General features: G+C 43.8%; 1 long non-coding RNA gene across 1 annotated transcript in view; it reads right to left on the bottom strand.

The window, feature by feature from the left end:
* Positions 1–2,499: 2,499 nt before the first annotated feature.
* The window catches only part of LOC126354217 (uncharacterized), a 177,580-nt gene continuing 162,528 nt past the window's right edge, over positions 2,500–17,551 (bottom strand). Inside the window, exon 4 of the long non-coding RNA XR_007565283.1 lies at positions 2,500–3,097. This is a non-coding gene — a long non-coding RNA (uncharacterized LOC126354217). The remainder of the gene's footprint in view (positions 3,098–17,551) is intronic.

Raw genomic sequence — 17,551 nt, forward strand, 5'->3', positions numbered from 1 at the left:
GGAATCTTCGTTTGACGGCCTAACTGCTGTTTGTGTATGCACTCGTCTCAAACAACGTTCTATATGAAATCAGTGACTATCAACTAGTCTTCTTAAATGTATTCAAAGCACATAAACCAACGCTTATTACACTGAGAAGTATAGCGCGTCAAGATACTGTAGCACTGCGGTGAAAACTTAATAAATGTACTAATGACTTCCAGTAGTATGCAACATATGGCAATCTGGCAATAGACTTCATGTTGCAGAACCGTTTCAAAGAAGTTTCGCAAATTCCATATCTTTGAGGAGGAAGTTATAACTTTGATCAACAAAATATGAAGACGCAACGCTAAACTAACGAACGTAACGACTTAAAACCGCGTAACGCAAGTCGAAGGCATTACCTGGGCGCAGAAACGAACGGACGGAACCAACAAACCGACAACACCTTCGCGCGACCGTTTTTTTAATGTGTTGAAAGTTACGATTCCTACGGAAGTAAATTAAAAGTCAAATTAATGTGAGCACCAGTCGAAAGCATCAGTAACCACCTTTGCAGCGCGGGCTGCTGCGAGACGCAGAAAATGAGTCAATGAGGTTGTGTACGATAGGGATAGTGGAGCCAAGCCGACTGCAGTGGCACGACCAGCTACGCTACGTTTCACGATTGATGATCCAAGGCGCGTAGCAAGCAGCCCGACCAAGGTGGTCGCACAGATTAGCGATTGGGTTTTATTGCGGGGAGTTTGGTAGCCAGGTCAGTACGGTAAATTCATCCTGGTGTTCTTCGAACTACTCACGTACTCTGCGAGCTGTGAGTCGCTTTCATTGTCCTGCTGGTAGATGTCATCGTGCCGAGGAGAAACGAACTGCATGCAGGGGGCCGAGCATGGTCCCCAAGGATAGACGCACACTTGTGTTGATCCATTGTGCTTTCCAGAATGGCTAGATCACACAGAAAAGGACACGGATACGTTTCCAGACCATAACGTAACCTCCTTGTTTGCTTTCAGACGTTGCACGTCGTATCCCCAACGGCCATCTGTCCGATGAAGCGTAAAATGTGATTCATCTGAAAAGGCCACCCTGAGGACGTCCAGTTGCGGAACTGGCGTGCTAATTACAGCTCTGGTTGCCAATGAGCAGCGGTCAGCATGGGTGCATGAACAATGCACCTGCTGCGGAGGCCCTCTCAGCACGGTTGCCTGAACGGTCGTTGAGAAGACGCTGTCGGTAGCTCCTTGGTTTATGTGGGTGGCCAGTTGTTCAACAGTTTCATGTCTTTTCGCCCGTACACATCACCGCCGCCGGCCTTCACTCCTGTCATCTATACCCAGGGTGCACCATAGTTGCCTCGGCGCCGGCTTTAGATAGCGCTTTTGCACTATGTATGGTATCCTTTAACCACAGCGAACGCGAAAAGTTTACGTAGTAGCTGTTTCGGGAATTCTTTCAGCTTTGGCCCTAAAGCCAGTGATCATTTCCTTTTGGACGCCAGATATATCGCTCCGTTTCCTCACTGCGACAACCAATGCACTATTCCTGCATCCGATCGTCACCTCCCCACCCCCACCCCTCCTCCTCCTCCCCGCATACACCTTACATACCCTCCAGTGCTAGTGCTGGCACCTGCTGTTTGTTGAGAGGTTATTGCACGTTGGCGTCGAACACAGGCGGTGGTCACATTACTGCGGCTGGACCGTGTATAACAGTGCTGGCGACTATCAGTGTGGAAGGAAGAAGGGAGAGTAGAGTTAACGTTCGATCGAGTTTTTCAAAGCTGCTATACCAGCATTTGCATGAAGCGATTTTAGGAAACCACATAAAATGTAAATCTGGATGGCGGCCGGGGATTTGAACCGTCGCCCTACCGAACGCTAGTCAATGTCCGAACCACCGCGCCACGTCGCTCGCTAGCAGGAAGGTACAGTTCTGTTCTAGTCTGTGCACGCTTTTCTTGAGAGGTTTTCAGCTTAAAGCAGTTGGTCACCGTCACAATTAAGCGTCTTTGAAACCCGTTTCGTATCTCCAATCAAAGGGATTCCTATACCAACGGGACGTCATGGGAACAGAGCGAGGTGGCGCAGTGGTTAGCACACTGGACTCGCATTCGGGAGGACGGCGGTTCAATCCCATCTCCAGCCATCCGAATTTAGGTTTTCCGCGATTTCCCTAAATCGTTTCAGGCAAATGCCGGGATGGTTCCTTTGAAGGGGCTCGGCCGATTTCCTTCCCAATCCTTCCCTAACCCGAGCTTGCGCTCCGTCTCTAATGACCTCGTTGTCGACGGGACGTTAAACACTAACCACCACTACCACGTCATGGGATGTCCGACATAACTTATACGCCATCAGACAGATATCTTGTAATGATACTGGTTTCAGAAGATCGTGAATTATTTTTGAGAACGAGATTTCTGTAAATTACTTTCGCCAGAAAAGTTTTATACAAGTATTCAACTGAAAGGTCACACTACCGTAGCAAAAGCGTGCAGAGGACGAACAAAATAGATTACTCGTTTCTGAAAAGTGCATCCATCAGACAATGAAACACAAACGTAAAAAGATCAATGCTCAGCGCAAAACGCCACATATACCGCCCAGCTAACAAGTACACAAAAAACAAAACTGCCACGTAATTTACACTATTGCCTCTGTAATTCGATAACAGTAAAATGTACAACAGCGAAGTTTTATGATAAGGTACTACATTTCAAAAACTCACAATCACTACCTTCCCAAATGAACGTAAAATCAAATGTAGACTCATTCTTCCATCGCGAATTCAGTGGGAGGAATGATGTTACCGCGACCGCTGCGCAATGCGTGAGTCGTGGCTGAAAAAGCCAGCTGACGCGACGGCCGTTCTCATTACAGCGACGGACATCCATTCCGGCAGAGGATGCAGAGGTTGCGCCGGCCCGCCAGCGGGCTATAAATGTGCCACAAGCCAGCGGGAGTAAGGAGGTCCGGAATGCGATCTTGCCGGGTGGCGCTCTCTGCCCTACATAAGAGCAGCGGCTACATCGTTTCTTCTTGCAGTCAGGACAAACCAGCAGCCAAAGAAATGTCTGCTTACCTTTCCGCCTAATTCCACATCCAGAGCTGCCACGTTCCTGCAAGAAGAGAGAGAGAGCATCTAGTTAGTAATAATGTAGCCGCACGGTAGTACAGAGAACACCAATAAGAAAATTCGCAGTGCATATACATCATCCCCGCTGTTCTACACGAAGTATCACACTAAACGATCCTTTTGAAAAGAGTACTCCAGTATTAATGTATAAGACACAAAAATGAATAAAATATTCGTATTATTATTATTATTATTATTATTATTATTATTATTATTATTATTATTATTATTCCTTATGCTTAAGTACTGATTCGCTGCAAAACAGAACAACAAGAATGAGTAATATACCACTGTGTCCTATTCAACAGCAAACATAAATATATGGTAGCGCTAAAATGAATACCACACATTTACTTTTCATAAAGAATGATGGTAAAAACCAATTTCTTCTCTTAAAATTGTAACTAAAATTCGCGAAAGAAAAATTGGGAAGTCGAGGTCTTCCGGTTTTTAATGTAGTCTCATTTCACACGCTCTCTCCTCTGCGCTAAATTTTCAAGCCGCACAAACAAGCCTATAATACTCACCAATAAATTTGTTATTCCAAATTTCCCACGCTTGACACTTCTGCTTTTCTAGAGACATGAAATCTGCGGGAACATTTTTATTGTAACAAACTTGTCTTTGCGTCACTTCTTTACCTAAAGCATTCACATTACACAGCTTATGTACAGAACTGCCACACTGCAATGCCGTAGGGTCTTGACTGCTACACAGTTCGGCAATATCCTTCAGACGTAGATAAACGACAATCACTTAGTGGAGCTGACGGATTAGTTAATTCGTTATGGCGGTACTGCAAATAGAATACAGTATTTAATTAAACACCTTCAATTTTAGTAAACTTTGATTTCGGTTTAAATGTGTAACGACTTCTGTGCAGAATTCATTACTTTCTTCTACTTGCAGAAAACTGGCCTGCTTCGTGTGTCTTTCTCGCAACATCATTTTGCCTCTTGCATTCATTCGTTCATTGCAGTTAAGCTGCTGCGTTTATTCCTCAAGTGGTAACCTATTATTGATGTCAGTGCCTTACTATACATGATTATTTGTATCTTTCATTTAGCTAATAGTGTGTGCTTCCTAAACTAGCTGGTGGCCTGTTTATTTCATTAACATGGTTTGCTCGTAAACAGTGTTTTAGAAACTTTGTTTGGTCTAGGAATACGACTACATATATCATCTCAAAAACATTTTCAACAAAAAAAAGTTTCATGATACTGCTGAACATTTAATATTTACATAGATATCGAATTCATTCATGAATACCAGTCACATTCTTCATCCGTGTTAAAAGTTCGCACCCATGAGAATGAGTCAGGAATACATCGCCCTTTCAGTCATTTAAGTGTTTTGAATTTCAGTCTTGTTTATGTAAGACTAAGCTCGAAGCAACGGCACTATTGCTATGTAACTGCAAGCACAAAAATTCTGTTACATTGCTACAGATTGACTGCGGAGTTGCAAAGCACTGTTAATCACACAGTTTCGTCAACAAGATACGAAACCATGTCAAATGACAATACAAAGGACAACAACAGAACTATGAGCTACATTCCGTCTCGTTACCACCACACAGTAGAGGCTTTAGTACGGACAGAGGAGACCGGTACACCAGCTCAAATGGAGCAGTAGCGTGCGGGCCGCTAGGCGAAGGGAAACCCTGCGCGCCGCGCTCAACATTCCGGTCGGAGCGGCTGTGGCAGCCCTGAAAGGCAGCCGGAGGAAGATTCCGCATACCTGCACGCTCCGGCTGTAAGCAGCCAGGAATTCAGGTGGGCCTCCCGAGACACGCGACTCTCGGCCGTCCTGCCTCGGCGGCAAGGGTCAGTGTCCCTCGCGCCGCAAGCCAGCCGGCCGGGATCGCAGGAATGCGGCGCCTCGCCGCCGACGAGCAGGTCTCTTCCCTTCCCTTCCCTTCCCTTCCCTTCCCTGCCGCAGTCATCTCCGATGCACTAGCTGGCTGCACTCGAGCATTTGTTCTGACTGAGGCACGGCCATCACTCTGTCCCTTTAAAGATGTCCTGACATTAATCTGCAATGACCAGTAAGTTATAATTCCTACACAATTTCTTTTATAAGCGGAATCGCACAAACGCTCAGATGCTGCGCTGTCAATGGATACGATTTGTAGCACATATTAATACATCAGTTGAACATCAACCAAAGTAAAACAAGGTGACCGGAATGTAGTCTAATCAGATCAGGCAAAAGTGTGTGTGGCGGGAGGGGGGAGGGGGGGCCAGGGGGGGGGGGTTTAAATTGTAGAGGTGGTCAAAGGCTTGACTACAGCAAGCAGGCTCAAATGGATGTGGGATGCAGTAGTTATACAGAGGTACAGAGATAAAGACACTTGCAGAGGACACACTAGCGTAAATAGCTTAAACAAACCATTCGAATTGAAGACCACAACAACACACTAATCATCAACAGCATATACCGTGATTTCAGTTTTCTACCTTACTTGGAGTCGCCAACTTAATAGCAGTGAAACATGTTCATTTTGTTCTATAAAGACAGAATATTATCGCTCTGTCTCCTGATGATAATGCTACACTTTATAAACAGTTCAAAAGCCCAAAACACTATTTTTACAATACATCTGCAACCAAATAAGCGGGACCTCCACATCTGTTGATGGAAAATAGTTGACAATAACAATGTAAGCGTGTCTTCAAATAAAGTTCATTTGATGGTATGGTGTATTACCCCTCTCTCCAAAACTCGTAAAATAATTACTGAGCAAATACCATGAACAGAATTGGTTATCAGCGTAACATTTGTTTACTAAAGCTATTTAAATTCGTGTAATAATAGGTGCAGGTGTAACCTATTAAAATCCAAAGCCATGACCCACGCAACTGCTTCTTAAAGGTAATCTCAAACATAATTTATGAAACTCAAAGTGCGTAACCCAAGTCTTCGACATATTTTAAGTGTTGTGGCGTCAAGTTCCCTTGTTTCCAAAATATGACTGCATTAAAAAAATATTTTGGTCTATAGAAATAATGAAGTAAATAATAATACTGAACGGACAGTCTGAAACACTAGTCAACAGATATGTTGTTGCCAAACTCACTGCAAGTACATAACAACATTGTGGTACACCTGATCAATATGTTAAAGGTTAAAGATTTTGAATCGAAGTAAAAAGGCTGTTGTTTTAAACCTGGGAAAGGTCACTCAATATGAAACGGTTTACCATATGGGAAGTACGGCTTAAAAATAGCACGAAGTCCTTTCAGATTGACTCATAAATTTCTGTATCGCAAATACCGTTCCAGTGTATTCTATTGTTCTCATATACCTACATGCAGTGCCAATAGCATGTCCTTAAGAGGTGACCTGGAATTTCTGCGGACAGCGTTTGCGCGACGGATTGGAAGGAGGTCGGCGCGGTGAGTCACAGTACGGTCTCAAAGGCAGATGTTTCCGGCACGGCCAGCACCACGTCTGTCCTACCAGACGTACTGCGCTCGCTTCCTTGCGCTTTGATTTTTTAAATGAAGGAATTAAAAAAGAAGCCACAATATCATTAACGCAATGTATTGCAGCTGCTCGACCCAATTGACTTTTCTAAAAAAAAAAAAAAAAAAAAATATACATGGCTCAACTGTTAATGCAACCACAAAGCGAAAATGTAAACGACTTCGACTATTCCGAAACTCCCTTTCGCATTCACCACGCCCACAATAGGAATTACTAACTAATCAGTAGAGAGATATTCGTATTCACACCAGAAACGTTGCAAATTATCTGTGTATTGGGTAACACAATGCTTTACTACTGAAAATTTATCATAATGGTAATATCATAACAATTTCAAGAGGTTACACAGCATCATCACCATCACAAAAAAGTGTTACTTGCGACTGTGGCCGCTTCCTATTTCAATTTAACCACTCTTCCCTGGTGCCTACTAGCCACCACTGCCTCTTGGGCACCTTCCTTTCAAGTTGTAGGTGGGTTCCCTTTCTTCTCCCTTGTGGAGCCCCTTTCTTCTTCCTTGTGAAACCCCTTTCAAAATTCGTTTCTGTCATATATCACCACGTACACATTGCATAATTAATCTTCCTCATCAATCGAAGGATACGGCAAACGCCGATGAACGGCAAACGGGTCGCCCAGTAGAATCTATTCGATAAAAATTCGTTCTGGAATGCGACTGCATTCCATCATTACGCCCCTCTAACGGTGTATTGGACCACCGCACATTTCTCCCGTGCCGCCACACGAGAACCTAAAATAATGAAATTAAAGACTCTTTTTAAAATAAAAGGCTCCCAGTTTCTTTTTCCATTTCATCTGCTCATTAATGATCAGCTTTGTCTATCCATGAGGATAACTGCAGAGTTTAGGCAACTACATACGCTATAATGAAAGCGACTGTCCGAAGATACTGAATCTTCATCAGAAAAATCTGATATAATGGAATGTAATACCACTGTTACACTACTGCCACTAACAAGAATCATATCTACGAGTATAAGTAGTTCATGAATTTTCCGAGCCACTTTTTAGAGCAAGAGAGAACTCTCCGTGAAAGCTAGTTCTCTGAAGCATCTCTGTTATACGCCACTAGCTGAGTACCCAGCGATGCCCGGCCATGTATATATACCAGTCCTCTGTTAGTCCATCTCCTCCTTTCCCCACTTTCTGTCGATCTCCTCCCACGTGCTCCTCGGTCTATCTGTCTGTCCGTCCATCTCCTACTACAACCTTCTCTATTCAAGTTACCACCATCACCACAATATAGGTGGCTGTCGGTTCTTAACCCCATGGTATTTCTTTCCAGATCATAATGTGTGTACCAAATTTGGTTGACATCGTTCCACGTGTTTAGGATGAGCTTTTTATCCGTGGCTTTACCCGAATACGTCCGCATCAAGTATATTTTCCACACAAATAAAACATTTTACACACACACACACACACACACACACACACACACACCGAAAAGCAAAAACATGCCTACAGTTCATTGCGACTTTGGGTGCCGTCTGGTGAGGCTACGGGCACGTGACGCGATAAGGAAAGTGTGTAAGAGGAGGCAGAGACGAATGGGGAGCATCCTAGCGAAGATATGGGCTGCAAATGGGAAAATCCATTGAGATAAGCGACTCTGACGAAACACAGATTAATATTACGCGGAGTCTGTAAACGAGTATCTAGAAAACGACGAAGTTGGTCGAATGCTCACGTGCTACTGTAGGTAGCATAGGAGAGTGGTAAAAGAACAGTAAAACTACCACTAAACGCCGCTAAGTGGCTAGACGTCCAGGACCCTTCACTGAACGTGGGGTTCGAAGGCTTGTCTGCTCTGTAAAGTACAATAAACAGTGATCTGTGGCATCTCTGCCGAAAGAGCGCAATACTGGGGCACGCAAAAGTGTTTCGGAGCACACTGTTCATGGTACATTGTTGAACATAGAACTCCGCAGCAGACGAGCCCTAATTGTTCTTATGTTCACCCGACTACATTGAAAATTACGACTGCAGTGGGCACAGGCTATAAGGATTCGACCGCGTATCAGTGGAAACTTGTCGGCTCTTCAGATGAACCATGTTTCTTGGCACCCCAGATCCATGCCGTCTTCACAAACACCGTCATCGTGGCAAACGGTGGTTCCAAACAAACTGCGCCACTGGCGCTGGCTGATGGGCGTAATATTATGCTGTGGAAAACATTCTCCTGCGCTTGTATGTGATCTGTGGCAGTAATCGAAGATCTCATTTCAGCTGCGGACCATCTGCATCCCTTCATAGTTGATGGTTCCCTGACGGCAATGTCATCTTTCAGCAGTACAACTGTCCGTGTCTCGAAACCAGAATCGTGCTACAGTGGTTTGAAGAGTATAGTAGTGAAATCTGGACACCAAATTCGTCTGTGAATCCGATGGAACCCTTCTGGATCGCTATCGAAAGCTATCACCACGTACAGGAACCAGCGGCTTGTTAATATTTACAGGAATTACATGATTTGTGTGTAGATATCCGATGCCACATACCCCCACAAACCCACCAACAAATTCTAGAATCGATGGCACGGAGACCCGGTGCTCAATTGTGTTCCAAAGATGGACCAACAAGCCATTAAGCAGGTGTTCATAATTTTTTGACTTGCATCTCTAGCGAACTTCGCCCTGCAGTTTCACATTCATGCAGCTCAATGTTTATGTAGTTGTAACTGCTAAACTATTTGTCGTACTCTGATATAATTTTGCAGATTCATCCTTTGGTATATGTGGGAACTGTCTGCAAAATGTGTAGTAAATAGAGTTAGTAGTAAAGAAGCAATAAATTTAAATGTCATGCATGATGCGGTAGTTTTTCACGCATTTCAGAGTTTATGCTGTATTTCCTGAACCCAGCATCGAACAATTATATAATTTTCCTGGTGCATTCAGTGGTATACGTGAGTACTGCCTAAAAAAGGTCACGAATAAAGTTAGTAGTAAAGACGTAATAAATTAAAACGTCATTCTTCATGCGGCAGTTTTACTGCACGAAGAGCAAAAATGTAGTAAGTGAAACTTTTTTCCTTTCACCATTTCGTGGGGCTTGTCAATGAGAAAAAATTTCTTACATATTTAAAATTATGTGCGAAGTCTGTTGCAAATCACAACGTGCTCTAATTCTCAAATATGGGATGACTTACCTAAGGGTATTCACGCGTCTCGGGCTTGCCTTTACTCACAGCACAAGAGCGCCTGCAGCGCCTCTCCTGGGCTCCTGCCCGTATCGGTTGGACCCTAGACGACTGGGAAACCGTGGCCTCGTCAGAAGCGTCCCGATTTCAGTTGGTAAGAGCTGATGGCACGGTTATAGCGTGGCGCAGACCCCACGAAGTAGTGGACCCAAGTTTTCAATAAGACACCGCGCAAGCTGGTGGTGGCTGCATTGCTGTGGACTGTGTTCAGATGGAATAGACTGGATCCTCTGGTCCAATTGAACCGATCATGGACTGGAAATGGTTATGTTCTGCTACGTGGAGCCCGTTTGTAGCCATTCACGGACTTCATGTTCCCCAACATGTCACTGGGTCACAGCTTTTCGCTACTGATTTGATGAACATTCTGGACAATTCGAGCGAATGATTTGGCCACCCACATCACTCCAGATGAATCCCATCCAACATTAATGTGACATAATCGAGAAGACAGTTCGTGCAGAAAATCCTGCACTGGCAACACTTTCGCAATTACGAACGACTCTAGAGGCAGGCAGCATGGTTCAGTATTTCTTCAGGGTACTTCAAATGACTCGTTGAGTCCATGCCACATCGAGCTGGTGTACTACGCCAGGCGAAAGAATGTCCGACACGATGCTGAGATGTATCCCATGACTTGTCACCTCAGTGTACACACATACATACGTAAGGATATACATTTCTATATTATGCGTAGATTTGATGATTTTGTTTCTATTCTGTGGCGGGAGTCTGGAGTAAATGGACACCTATAAGAATGTTCGACTCTGCTGTGTCGTGATTCTGTATTTAGGTGCCAGATAAATTTATGAACGTGGCAGACCTTCGTGTATGCAACAACTATGCCAGTGACCTGGTTCTGAGGCTGGCTAAAGATAACAGAAGATGTGAAGTAGGCAATCTAACCACCCTCCTGATGAAAACTTAATACGTCAGTTAATACGTCACTAAGCTTTCTGCCATTGCTATTGCAGTTTCCAGCAAACTTTAATAATGAATTCTGTACTATTTCGGGACTCAGAGTTAGAACTGTAACTTTCGGTCATTGGAAAGAATGCAACAGGCTATATTTGATTGAAGGGCAGCGACCGTTTAAATAAACGAAAATATAGAGTCAAAAAAACTGTTTAAACACTTGTTACTATAGTAATGCCATCGGACGTGTCTCACCGTGGCGGCGGGAGTATGCGACAAAAGAACAGACGCCGCGCGGCTGACAGCTGTGAGCGGGGCGGCCGAGTGGAAGGTGGCGCCCCGGCGCGCCGGGGTGTGGGCACAGGAATTAGACCAGCCGGAGCGCCGACAATAACAAGTGTTGACACATTTTGCCCCGGCGCGCCGGTAGCTCAGGAATGCAGCTCGGCTGCTGGCAACACTGCACGGCCAACCAGACCCTGCGACGCCGGCCGACGTGGTCATCACTGGCAGTGCCGACGCAACAATGAATGCTCTGACCGCACAACTCGAGTGCGCATCTAACACGCGCAAAATTCTATTAGTAGTCGCTCATTACGGTTATTGACGTCTGAGCGTATAGGTCCACGGGGCTCCGTTGCAGTTCATAAACTAAACGCAATACGGCCTGAAAGAAAAAGTGCTCTCGTGCCAAAGTATAGGCTAATTACCAAATTGCACTTTACTGCTTTTTTTCGTTCCCCAGCCATCCAGGGTCAGAGTATGTTTAAATTGTTAGTTGTCGATGCAGCTGTCTACAGGAAAGTCATTTGCAAAGAATAGTACTCAATGTTTCCACTTTATTTATAGAATATCGATGAAAGTATGACTACATCAATAAACAACAGAAAGAACTCTACCGAACACGCTCACAAAATTGTTAGCTTCTTGAGTCAGTCATGTCATTTTAAACACCAAAGAGTCATATTAGGAAGCGATGTGAAATGGGACGAAATCTTGAACTGACTTGAAGGGAAGGCAAAAAGAAGACGTATTCGCTGGAAGGATTGTGAGAAAAATGTGTACTGGTTGACGAAGTATCACCCAAAGCACTGTGGCGATCTACTCTTTATTACTGTGCCAGTAGAGTTACCAGATGTCCGGAAATTCCCGGGAATACCCAACATTATAACTACTTGTCCGGCGACTGAGGTGAATTTCTGACAAGCCTCTTATGTCCTACATTTTCAGAAAAAATTACTGATCATCAGAAAATGAACTCGCAAAATATAAATGAATTATTTGTTCATTAACTGCAACTCGCTGTGGCACCGGTTATAGTCATAGAGCATATTCATCCGTTAGTACATCAGCAAGAAAAAAGTGGCAACGCAGCACTTGCACTCCAAGGCGACGTAAAGCTATGATTTACTCTCTTCTGTTTGCATTATGATTTTCGAAGAACAAGGTAGTAGCATGTTAACTGTTAATTCATAGTGCTTTTGTTAAAAGCCGAAATGAAAATGCAAATCAATAATGCATTGTCGTTAAAAATATATTTCATGACACCAAGAAGCGAATACCATGCAGAAATGTCTTATTTGTCCTCCATCAACTTACGTTCTTGTTGCACACAAAGGTAAGAAGTTTATTCGTGTATTTGACTTGGACCAGCAGATTGTATGGCGATTATTTAAAGATATTTAATTTATAATTGCCAGTTTCGGTAGATTATCATTATTTTAATACGATGAACTTTTCTCTTGGAGGCACACTTGTCTTCCAAGAAACACAAAACTTAAATAGATAGATAAATCCCATGTTTAATTTTCGGACCTCAAATGTCCTTGTTGGTTTAACTTAAATCATAAGGCATGCAAGGGTGATTTACAGTAGCGTGTTCAGTTCTTGAGTGATGAAGGAATTGTAATAAACGATAAACTGTTGTGATGAGGTATCTAATGTGAACCAATTTTTGCAAATTAGAAAATTGTCCTGTAATGATAAGTGGGTTACATATTATAGTAGTATTGCAGCAAGCATGAGGAATGCCACTCAAAACTACTGAAACTTGGGCGGTATTTTTCTTGCTATTCTTGCACAGAACGCTAATTCTGAAGGAGTATTCTCACTAATAACACCACAGCATACAGAAGAAATAAGATATATACTTATTCAGTCAAACGTATTGTTTTTGTGGTGCATAATTTTTAGAAACTGCAGTTGTGACGAATTTCCTGATAGTATTTCAAACTAGCTAGATGTTTCGCCTAAGATTAGTTATTCAGAGAAATATGTGTGAATGGTGTTGGACACATTTAACATTGTTTCAGGATTTTAAGAAAATGTAAATGTATATGACTGACGGTGCACATACGGTCCAATGACATTGATGCGACCACCGACATCAACGTGCAATAATCACACAGACGGTGGCGGCACTAGCAATGGACGGTATACAGTATAAGGCATCTCGGGAGGATACGGAAAATAGTGCAGTCGGTATCGTGGTGTGAAACCGGAGTGATTTAATTAACGTCCAAAAGCATCGGCTTTCGGGTCAGGAATGGAAGTATTTCTTCAGTTAGTATACTGTTCGCGTTCCGCCGTGGTTAAATTATACTGTGCATGGTTAAATGACGCTATCCAAAACCAGCGCCGACTGTTGACATGGGTACGGGCGAATAGCCATGCTACTGCTGAGCAACTGACCACTCAGTTGAAGCAAGGGGCTACTAACAGTTTCTCTTCAACGACCGTTCAGTGAACGTTGCTGCATGTAGATCCCCGCAATAGGCGACTGGTTCGTGCACCCATGCTGGCTGTTGTTGATCGGCGAATTAGCCCGCCTACACCGCAACTGGACGTCCAAAGTGTCGATAGGTGGCCTTTTCAGATTAATCACGATTTATGCTTCACCGGACATATGGCCGTTGGGGTGTACGGTGTTAAATGCCGGAAAATAAACATCCAGCAACAATCGCCCGAAGCGCCCATGCCGGAGGAAGGAGCATTATGGCTTGCAGAATGTTTTCGTGGCATTCCCAATGCAGTGAGATTACTGTAAACAAAAAACAGAGTGATTTCTATATACTGAGGTATAAACTGTGGAATCCCAAATAGCTTCATGGGCATGTTGTCTGGTCGTTAAAAAAGCAAATCACAGTTTGATCAGCTTCAAGCGCGCAGGTAAACACACGTGCCGGTTCAAAAATGGTTCAAATGACTGAGCACTATGGGACTCAACTGCTGTGGTCATCAGTCCCCTAGAACTTAGAACTACTTAAACCTAACTAACCTAAGGACATCACACACATCCATGCCCGAGGCAGGATTCGAACCTGCGATCGTAGCAGTCGCACGGTTCCGAACTGCGCGCCTAGAACCGCGAGACCACCGCGGCCGGCCACACGTGCCGGCCGAAGCGCCCTGACTCCCAGGTGCAATAATATTGTGGTCGAATAATAACGTCCAGCCACTCCAGTACAAATGCACAAGTTCAGCGCTATCTGCGATAACACGGAAGGGAAGTGCACTCGAACTGATGACCGACACTCTTCGTCATATTCAGAGCAATGACTTTTCTGGATCGCTATAGCTGGTTGGACTTCGAGTGTGTAAGATAATGTAGCACTTAATCTACATATGCTGAAATACCATTAAAAGCCTCCTTACTCTTCTAAAAAATATCCAAATATGAGCGATGGCACTCTCAGATACGTCTGTTTTACTACCTTGCTTTCCAACGACTCGCAGACTGCGTTATACACGTGCAGAACTTCTGTCGTCTCCTGCTGATGTAACATTATGCACGCTTAACAGCAACAGACATCTACCTAGCTACCTTTACAACTTCCTCTCTCCATGATGACAAAGAGATCGAGTCGTGGCACGGTCAACACTACTCACTCAAAGCATCGGGGACCCATCCTGATTTGATCCATGACCACAAGCCACAATTATTAGTCAAAACTGAACCGAAGTCGCGTAGTCTTTGATCGATGACGTCGCAGATGAGAGAAACAGGCTTGAGATCAGATAAGCTTGTGAGGAAAGGGTGTTTCTTAACTCATTTTCACAGTTCGGGAGTGATGAGTTGGACTATCTTTCTCAAAGTACACAGACCACTTGGTGTGCTCTAGGCGAACAAGAAAATGCATATGATAGTAGTACGTTTCTATACTGTTCACCAGCAAGAGACGACGCGGCAGAGGTACCAGAGCCCAATTTTATTTCGTATAAACATTACCTATACTACAATACCCAAACCACCTGCACCTACGGTGCCCTGTTGGCAAGACGTATGTGCCATCTCGTGTGGTTCTCTACGCAGTCTATTTTTCCCTTTTGGCATGTACCATTATCTACCGCGAGTCATCAGTCCAGGTGGTCTTTCGAGAGTCTAACATGGGTGTTCCTGCTCTCATACTAATTCCAGTGCACTTTAAACACACGTGGAAGTGGCTTCTGTACCCTATAGTAATGGGTTCATTCCGAATGGTATGGTTGTCCACCAGTTATTCAGCACTGTATTCAATGCACCAGGAACCATGATCTAGTCGCGACAACAAATGTTCCGCCTCTTGCACGTCCAGTAATATACTGTCACGCCAACAGCCAGGAAATACCTGACGACAGACCACTCACGCGACGATACATTCCATTCTTTGTCAACATACCACAGCAAGAAGTCAAATTTTTACTACTGATTACGTAACTTACACTGCTATTTGAGAACAGTGATGAAATATGGATTTCAAATTTTTAGTGCCTTTGCTTTATGGGCTTGCAAGCTATCTTAATACTTTATGATACCTGATGGTCGAATCACGACTTATTTCAAGTAACAACGGTCATTTAGTCTATGCTTATGGGTGCGTATTACTTGTTTCCGTGTCGTTCAGCCACAGCATAATCCGCACAATGTTTCCTCTTTGACCCTCGAAAGCACCCAGTTGTGGACAGAAGGGTCTCTATCGATCTAGTGTTCTGTCATTGGTAGCTAAGAAATTCCGGAATTATTATTCCACTATTCGCGGGAGCGTCGTATAAAGCTTAAGACTGTATCCACTTCACATATACACAGAAATGTAGTTCACTGCGATTAAGTTCGACAGCCCTCTTCTGCATACAAGCAAAGAATGTTTCATTTCAAGAAAAGTGACGCGTTACTTGGTAAATGGTCTCGAGAATAACAAGCCCATAAGGGCAGTCCACTAGCCAACTGCAGACCAGTACAAAAGGTTAGGAGATAGTGAAAGATTCATTAAAACTGGCCGCTTTTATCTGCAATAGTGCGCGAAATGAAAGTAAATAATGAATATAATCTACATGTAATGTTCTACTGGAACGTAATGCTTTTGATAAATCAGCTATAACACCGTGAAATCCAAATGGAAGGAAAAAGTATAAAGAACTACGTCAGTGGATCGAAATAAGTCAGTTACGTTTTATGACAGCGTCTTTTAGTCTTTCAGCTATTGCGTCTCGTCAGTGCTACGTGAAGAATGCGACTATACTTCTACATCCATTTTCTCGGCACACAGCAGGCAGCTGTCTGAAGCAGTGTGGAAACGTGCTTCCGACAGAGAAAAGTAGATAAAAATGTTTTGCAACTTACAATGACAACTTGCAGAATGTGGAAGCAGAGGACGAAGGGCAGAAAGAGGGGAAAAAAATACTAAAGAGAGCGGTTCGCTGAATGAGAGTGGCGCCTGCTTACCGCGTGGCCTACATAGCGGGCGAACTACCGTTATGCTGTGAATGAGTCTGGGCCGATCGGTCTGGTGGTCGCCAGGTATGTGTGTTCGTGTCCCAGTCGAAAAACTCTACAAGACTTTCTGTGCAGGTTCCTCGCACTGCATATGCGGTATATTCCTGGGCGATTCGAATCTGTAATACAGTACGAAATACCAACCTTACGCGAAAACTGTGCGCTAAAAGGAATGCAGCGACACGTTAAACATCAGATAACAGACACCCTGACCATGACGTTTTCGCACAATATTTGCTGTTTGTGAAGTGAGAAGTAATTAATGCCTTCCTCGCGAAGGGAAAAAATGTCTCGATATCCCTGAGTGGGGCGGTCAGCTGGGATGCTTGCAAACTGGCTACGGATTAGTAGTGCCGTGTCACAAGAAAGAGACGTCTCAATTATCAATTTACCGTAATACTTTGAAGACAAATCACAGCATGCTTAAGGCTTTAAGAAAATGTTCCTGGGCATCTTAAAGTGGCCAGATCGCGATTTCATACAGTGACTACAAATTTCGGCGGAAATCACATGGCAGGATCTCAACGTAACACGGGTATCTCGAGCAACGTGCTCTGCGGGATGACTGGATTTCAGGTGCTCTCGATCACTACAGCTAAAACTAGGTGGGCTGCTTGTTCGACCTTCTACACATTACTAAGTTACAAGATTATGTCCAATAGAATACCGTTAGCATATTCCACGTAAACAGAAATTCCGTACCTATAAGCCTGTGGCAGTAACAAGACAAATGCACGAAATAACGCACCAGCCAATATTGTCATTCTGTTTCGTCTATCAATACCGTGCGTTTAGCTTAGATCGTTGTAGTGCATGTACAGCGACGGCTATTTTGCCACTGTAGTGTTCATCATGGTTGACAAAAATCAGATTTTACATTAAGAAACTCTAGCTATTGTGTACAATGCAGATAAATCTTACCCAAGAAAGAGTTTGAGGTAGAAACTACTCAACTGTGAAAAGGATACCTCAAGTGTTAGCAATGCTACAGCGCACCAGGGCAGAACAGTCGGGTCATGCCATCGGGGGAAGGAAGGTAGTAAGGCTGCGAGTTCAAAGTC

Source organism: Schistocerca gregaria, chromosome 3, assembly GCF_023897955.1.
Source record: "Schistocerca gregaria isolate iqSchGreg1 chromosome 3, iqSchGreg1.2, whole genome shotgun sequence".
In the NCBI taxonomy this organism is placed as follows: domain Eukaryota; kingdom Metazoa; phylum Arthropoda; class Insecta; order Orthoptera; family Acrididae; genus Schistocerca; species Schistocerca gregaria.